Raw genomic sequence first — 8,659 nt, forward strand, 5'->3', positions numbered from 1 at the left:
GGGCAGGGAGAAAATTGTGGCAATGAATGAATGGAAATCCAAAACCTCTGTAAAAAAATAAATAAATAAATAAATAAAAATAGGTGATGATAAAAAAATATTATATCACTCGCTAGCTTTGAACTTTCTAATGGATTCCCATCACAATTAGAATATAATCCAAAATCCAAATGAAGCCATATAATATGAGCCCTTGGCTGCCTGGCTGAGGCTTCTCAGACATGCTAAGTGCATTCACAACTCAGGAACTTCCTAGTTCCACCTCCTTTTCTGGAATCCTCTTTATCCCACTGAACTAAATGATTTATCCTCTTCATTCATTGCATTGCATAGCTATTTATTTTATTGTCTGCTTCCTTCTGTTGTTGTTAGGTACTGTTCAGTATGACTCATAGAGACAAATCTGTACCTTGTGTTATCCTGTGCCATCCTCATTACTTCTGGCATATTTGAGCCCATTGCTGCAGTCACTGTGTCAATCCACCTTGTTAAGGGTCTTCTCTTTTGCCTAACCTACATCTTCCCAAGCATGATGTCCTTTTCCAAGGGATAGCCTCTCCTGGCAACATGCCCAAGTATGTGGGACCAAGCGTTGTCATCTTTGTCTCCAAGGAACATCCTGGCTGCACTTTCTCCAAGATATACCTTTTTGTCCTTTTGATATTCACATGGTTTATTAAGTACTTTTCTCCATTACCAAAACTTAAAGACATCAATTCTCCTTCTGTCATAATTAATTGTACAGCTCTCAAATACCTAGTAAGTGATTGGAAATACCGTGGCCTGAACCAAGTGCACCTTAGTTGTCAAACTGACACCATTGCTTCTTAGTAATTTGGAGAGATGCCTGACTACCAAGGGTGTTGTAGATTCAAGTAAGATGAAATCATTGACAATTCCAATCTTTTATCCATCTATCTTGATGTTACCTATTAGTGTAGGGTAATTTTTTAAAAATTTGTTTATGTTGAGATGTAATCCATATTGAAAGCTGCACAGTTTCATCTTCTGCAGCAAGTGCATCATCTTCCTTTCTATCAACAAGTGAGGTTGTTATCTGCATTCTGCAGATTTTTGATGAGTCTTCCTCTGTCCCTGATACTACATTCTTCGTCATAGAGATCAACTTCTTGCGTGATTTCTCAGTATACAGATTGATTAAGTATATAGAAAGGATAGAACCCTCAAGTGAACCTTTCTTAATTTCAAACCATTCAGTGTTCCCTCCTTTGGACAACAACCTCTTGTTCTAGGTATAGATTTAATATAAGCAAAAGAGTATGTGTTCTGGAATTCCCACTTTTCTCAGTGTTAGCTATAATATTGTTAGATTCACACAGTCAAATCCCTTTGCATTGTCAATAAAGCACAAATAGACATTCTGATATACTCTGGGTCCATTTTCCATCAGCTATGATACAGGTGCTATGGCCTCTTCTAAAGCCGCTTAAACTTCTGGTAGCTCTTTGTCAATGTACTGCTCTAGTCATCTTTGGATGATCTTTGGCAATATTGTTGTTATTGTTGTTGCTGTTAGGTTGTTAAGTAAACCATAACTCATAGTGACCCTATCTAAACAGATCTAAACTTTGACCTATCCTGCACTGTACTCCCTGTCTCTGCCACACTCAAGTTAATTGTTACAGTCTATATATCAATCCTTCTCCTTGAAGTTCATCTCTCTTTCACTGAAGTGAAAGGAAAAGTCAGAGCTGAAGATGTAAATTTAGGTGTCCCAAACATAAAATTGAAAATGAGAAGGACTTGAAACACTTGTTGCAGTAGATCAAAGAATACAGCCTTCAATATTAATTGCATCTCAATGTCAAGAAATTTAAGATTTTTACCATGTAACATCATGATAACTGGAGAACAGATTGAAACTTTAAAACTTCATCTTATTTTTATCCACAATTATCTCCCTTCTTATCAGCAGTCAGGAAATCAAGAAACATACTGCACTGGGAAAGTCTGCAGTTAGAGACCTCTTCAAATTATTGAGAAGTAATGATGTCAATTTGAGGAAAAGGTGCATATGATTAAGATCATTGTCTTTCCAATCACTTGCTATGCAAGAACTGAACAATGAACAAAGATGACAGAAGAAGAATTGATGCCTTTGAGTTGTGGTATTGTAGAAGAGTGCAGAATATCCCATGGACTGCCAAAAGAACAAACAAATATGTCTTGGACAGAGTACAGCCAGAGTGTTCTTTGGAGACAAAGATGATAAAGCTTTGCCTCACATACTTTGGGCATGTTGCTGGAAGGGGCTATTCCTTGGAGAGGGACTTCATACTAGAACAGGAAGAGGGGTCAGCGAAGGTGAGGAAGACCATCGACCAAATAGATCGACATAATGACTGCTGCAAAGGGCTCTAATGTGTCAGGAAGAGTGAAGATGGCATAGAATAGGACAGGGCTCAGATCTTTTGCTCATGGGGTCACTATGGATTGTATTTGATTTGATAACACCTAACAGTGACAATAACAATTATATTATCATTGTTGTTATGTACCAGCAAGTTGGAACTGACTCATAGCTGATCCTCCACTGAATTGTTAGAGGAAATTAATTGCAAGGGAAAAGATGGCCCATCTTTCTTTAACAGAGAAGTTGGTGAATTTAAAGACCATTTCTTTAGGTTGAAAGCCCAACTCCAGTGGTAAAGAAGTGTACTGTCAACCCAAAGGCTGCTGCTCTATGGAAGAAAGATGGGTAATTTCCTCCCATACAATTAATTGCCTTTGAAAACCCACTGGAGGGTCAGCAACAAGTTGGTCCTGACTCAATGACATAAATAACAACAGCACCATAAAAAAAAGTATTCCAAGTGGAATTGCATAACAATGAAAGAATTTTTCTTTTCAAGGAGAAGAGTGAATTGGGAGGGAGGGTGTAGGTAATGAGAAAAGTGCAACACTGAATGACTGGAAACCCTAAGTCTCTGTAAACTTTCATTAAAATAAAAGAAAGAGTATTTCAAGTCAACATACTGGATTGATTATCTAAGAGAAAATATGGATTATAACGTCAGGGAACTCTGACACAATCATGTGAGCACATCAATATTTACAGCTGAACAAAAGAGAAGGAAAAAGTATACAGAATTAAAACTCTTTGAGCGTTGTCTTAAGAAGCAAGTAGATCAAACAAAACAGCATTTCTGACATCAGTTGCCTATGCAGCACCCCTTTCTCGGATCCTAAACATTCAGATCTAGCTTAGACATTACAGGATAAAATGATATAAGCATTTAAATTGACAGACAAGCAGATGTCAGTGACAAGGTTGGGAGTCCATTAGACACCTTCACTTCTGAGCATCTGGCTATAAATTTTGAATGCCCCAACTATTCCTTCATGATGACAGCAACAAGTTTAGGGGTTCCAAGACTTCCTCACTTCTGCTTTGTTATAAATTTGAGGGTTCTTCTGAAATTCAGGATACAATCTTCCAAAGTCTGGAGTTCCCAGATCCCCTCATTTCTGACTTACTGGATCTCATCACTGCTGTGAGTTAGGTAATTCTTGGGAAGAACTCATGAAAAGCTCTACACTTAAAATTACAGCTTTACTGTAGGAGCAAGAGATCAATGGAAAACAAAACAAAACAAACAAACAAAAAAAACCAAAAAACCCATAGACCAAGATCTGGGAGGTTCCCAGAGTGAAACTTCCAAACAAAAAGAAGACCTTCCAAACACACCCAATCAACAAGAAGAAACTTTCAAACATTCAAAACAAAGAGAGGGCACACTAACCTCTCCTGAGTTTGGAGGCCTTTCAGCAGTCACCAAGCCCATGCAGCTCAAGTTCAGAGTTTTATTGTGGGTTGAATAATGTATTGAAACTCCCATCTTCTCATCTAAGGTTGATATTACGAAGTGATAACAGGGTATCTTATAGCTGATCTTTATGATGCCAAGTTGTCTCACCACCTCACCTAAACTGTTATCTGTGATTTGGAGTCATTATCAAAATCACTTAAGTTCCAAAGTTTTGTGGTGGATTTTTTTTTCTGGGTTTGTTTGTTTTTATAACTTATTATAGCTCAAAAAAAGGGGTGTAGACAGCACAAGTAGTTTGCAATCGATTGTTAATTAAAAAAATAATTCACCTTCACCCAGTTCTGTGGAAGGTAAGATCTGGCAGCCTGTTATGATTATATACAGATCACAGTGAAGAAAACCTGTGAAGCAGTTCTCTATATTATATGAGATCACCATGAGTCAGGAGCCAACTCAGGCTCACAATATTTTCCAAGAATACAAGACAAAACCTAACTTGTAGGAGTAAAGTTAATTTAGATCTAACAGGATTATCTGGAGGCTAGTGCTTCTTACAAACAAGGATGGCAAGCCTAGTCAGTCATACTTTAACAATATTAACTTTAGGGACCAATTCCTGAAGAAGGACATCATGCATGGTACCATAAAGGGTCAGTGAAAAGGAGGAAGATACTTAACAAGATGGATTAGCACAGTGGCTGAATAATGGACAGCACTATTGCAGAGACGTTATTACAGTACAGCAAAAAGTGTAAGGATGGTACAAGATCAGGCAGACTTTTGTTCTGTTGTACATGGAATCTCTGTGAGTTTGAGACTGTGCTAACAGTCTGTGTTCAGAAAGGGACAGAAATGGTTCAAGAAAAGAGTGAGGTTGTTGTCCTGAGATATTGAAAAATCTCGTAAGAGCCAAAGGCAGATTTGAATCCACCTGTTGCTCTGAAGGAGAAAGATGGGCAGTCTTCTCCGATGTGATTTACAGCCTCAGAAACCCCACTGGAGAGTTAGCTGTGAGTTGCTTAACAACGGTGAGGTTAGGTAGGTCTGAGACTCTTAGCGCTAGTTTTAACATCATAGGGATTACTACCATGCTTGAGAAAATCGTAGTCAAGTAGTGGAGATAGATTAAAATGGAAAAGATTGAAGGGGAAAATAATACTTGAAGGGAAAGAATTTATCTTAGGCAAATATTTTCACTTTTTTTGTAACAGGAAGCACTCAATGTATATATGGAAGCTAGAATAACATGAGTTCATGTTCCACTGTCCACTAGGAATTTCAGAGGAACAGGGAAATTTGCTACCATATAAAAATGAAATAATTTCTTACCACATGTGGAATTAAGGTTGAAATGCTGTATCGTGTAAAAAGAAGCTTTTTATTAATTGTGTAAAAGCTCGTCTCTCTCTCACTCTTTCTCTTATTGCTATTGATCTCAAACTCACTTCTGAGTGGGAGTTGGCTCATAACTGCCCCTATAGTGGATTTTTAGAGACTATAAACAAAATGTAAGGAGATTGCCCATCTATCGACCTCCGAGCAGCTGGTGGATTTAAACCATCCAGAGAAGTGCCACCTTTGGGTTAGAGCACAACTCTCCACCCACAAGCCAGCTGTTGAGTTGGAATCAACTCATAACTGACCCTCCGTTAGGTTTTCCAGATTGCGAATTGCCCTGGGGGAGATTGCCGATCCTACTCTCGAAGAGTCACTACTGATGGATTCAATCTTCCAGGAAAGCACAGCCTTGCAGTGCAACTCCCTCAATTCAGATCGTGGCTAAGAATAGTGTGCTATAAAATGGAAAAAATTATAAAATTTCACCAAGGACAGATTTAGCATGGAATTTTAGATTTACTTTGCCAGAGGGGAATGACCTCTATGATGACAGGATGGAGGCAAAGCCTAAACAGATAAAGAGTGATCTATGATGAAAGAAGAAGAATTAATTGATGCCTTTGAGCTTAGGTGCTGGAGAAGAGTACTGAATACACCATGGACTGCTAAGAGAACAAACAGGTTCGTCCTAAAGAGGGTGAAATCGGGCTGATTTTTGGAAGCAAGGATTCTGAAGCTTCATCTGACTTACTTTGGACATGCTACAAGGAGGGACCAGTCCTTGGAAAGGGTCATCATGCTTCACAGGGTGGAGGGGCAGTGCAAGAGAGGAAAACCCTGGATGAGATGGATTGATTCAGTAACTGGGGTAATGAGTGCGGGTGGATCAGAGACAGTCAGGATGGCTTAAGATATAGCAGGGTTCAGAGCTGTTGTACATAGGGTTGCTATGAGTTGCAAGCTACTTGACATAACAACAACATGTTAGGCATCAGGGCACAAGGCATACATAAAATTATTTAGAATAGAGAATTTGGGCATTATTATCTCAAGATGTTTCCTATATAAGCAGTGTGTGTGTGTGTGTGTGTGTGTGTGTGTGTGTGTGTGTATACATGTGTACACATTTGCTCCCTGCAGAAGCTAGAAGTAAGGGCAAATGAAAAGTTTCTGAATATGAATGACCCTTCCATCATCACCAGTTTCAATTGCTGTTCTCAATTTTGATGCACACTTTATCCAACATTTTCTTGGCCCTACTAAGTGAATTGCCTACTTACTGACTGTTCAACATCTTTATGTACCATATTATATCTTTATCTCTTTCAGAACTTCCAATTCTAGACTTTCCTAATTAAATTGATTTGTTTCCTATCATCAAATAAATTTTATTCCCATAATACGTGTGTGTGTGTAAAATGCAATGATGTAACCTTGAATTTATGTGATGCTATTGTTGTAAGGTGTCATCAAGTTGACTACTACTCATAGCAACATGAGCAACAGATCTGAACCCTGACCTATCCTGTGTCATCCTTACAATCTCTGACACACTCAAGTCTATTGCTACAGTCATGATATTAATTCAACTGACTGAGGGTCTTACTCTCTTTCATCCACCCTCCACCTTCCCAAGCATTATGTCATTCTCCAAGGAATAGCATCTCCTGAAAATATGCCCAAAACACATGAGATAAAGTTTTATCATCTTTGCCTCCAAGGAACACTCTGACTGCAACTTCTTCAAGACATATTTGTTGATTCTTTTGGCATCCATGGGATCTTCAACCCTCCTGAATCACCACAGTTCAAAAGCATCAATTCTTTTTCTGATAACTTTATTAATTATTCAGCTCTCAGTAGCATAATAAGTGATTTAAAATGTTATGACCTGAATTAGGCACTCCTTAGACCTTATACTAACATCATTGCTCTTCAACAATTTGGAGAGGTCCCTGACTCCAGACTTTCCCAGTGCAATACATCTTCTGATCGCCTGACTGCTAATACCAAGGCTGATTCCTGATCTCCTGGCTGCTAGTGCCAAGTGTATTGCTTGTGGTACCAAGTAAGATGAAGTCATTGAAAATTTCAGTTCTTTTCCCCCCATCTATCATAATGTTGACAATCTGCCAGTGGTGAGAATTTTCTTCTTGACATTGAATGGCAATTCATACTGAAGGCTACAGTCTTTGATCTTCTGCACAAAGAGCTTCAAGTCCGTCTCACTTACAGCAACAGGTTGTGTCGTCTGTATAACGAAGGTTATTGATGTGGCTTCCTCCAATCCTGATGAGTTCTTCTTCATAGAGTCCAGCTTCTCAAACAATTTGTTCAACATACAGATTATATAGCTATATAGAGAGGATACAATTTTGACTCACACCTTTCTTAATTTTAAACAATGAGTGTTCCCTTCCTCTATTTGCACAACTGTCTTTTGATCTAGGTATTGGTTTCACATGAACACAATTAAGTATTCTAGGATTCACATTCTTCTGAATATTAGACTTAATTTGTTATGATCCACACAGTCAAATGCCTTTGTATAGTAAATAAAGGACAAGTAAACATTTTCCTGAGAATCTTTGCTTTCAGCCATTATCCATTTGGCATCACCAATGATATCCCTGGTGTCACAGCCTCTTGTAAATCCAGCTTGAACTTCTGGCAGTTCTCTGTCTGTGTATTATTCTAGTTGTTTTTGAATGAGCTTTGGCAGTATTTTGCTTCCATGTGATCATAATATTGTTTGATAATTTCTATACTCTGTTAGATCACCTTTCTTGAAAATGGGAACAAATACGAATCCTGCAGTAAGCTGTCCTACAAATTTCCTGGAGAGACTACTGAGCACATTTAGAGTTGTATCTGTCATTTGACTGGTTTCCCATCAATTCCTGAAGTCTTATTTTTTGCCAATGCTCTTATTGCAACTTCTTCTATTACCATTGACCCTTGATCATATGATACTTCTTGAAATATTTCAGCACCAGTCCATTCTTTTTGGTACAGTGATTCTGTGTATTTTCTCCATCTTCTCTTGATGCTTCCTGAAACATCCAAGATTTTGTCCTTAGCATCTCTGAGTATAGCAATTTGAGGCTTGTATTTGTTTTTCAGTTCTTTCAGCTTGAGAAATGTGAGTTCTCTTTTTGTTCTCCAAATTCTAGATCTCTGCACATTCCATTATAATACTTTACTTTGTCATGATTATCTGCACTTTGAAATTTTATGTTTAACTGTTTTAATTCATTCTTCCCTTTATTTTGGCTTCTCTATAGAATGATTGAATTTTGTACAATCAATGACTTATTCATTGCAAATATGTTTTAAAAGAAACATAAACGCAGGTTATACACATGGATTTCACCTGATGGTATGCATAAGAATCAGATCGATTACAACTGTGGAAAAAACCACTGGAGAAGCTCAATATCAGCTGTGAAAACTAGGCCAGGAGCTGATTGTGAAACAGACCACCAACTACTCATATGCAAGTTCAAGCTGAAACTGAGGAAAAGTAAACC

Source organism: Elephantulus edwardii, unplaced genomic scaffold (assembly GCF_000299155.1).
Source record: "Elephantulus edwardii isolate Elephantulus edwardi_28Jun2011 unplaced genomic scaffold, EleEdw1.0 scaffold00047, whole genome shotgun sequence".
NCBI classification, from domain to species: domain Eukaryota; kingdom Metazoa; phylum Chordata; class Mammalia; order Macroscelidea; family Macroscelididae; genus Elephantulus; species Elephantulus edwardii.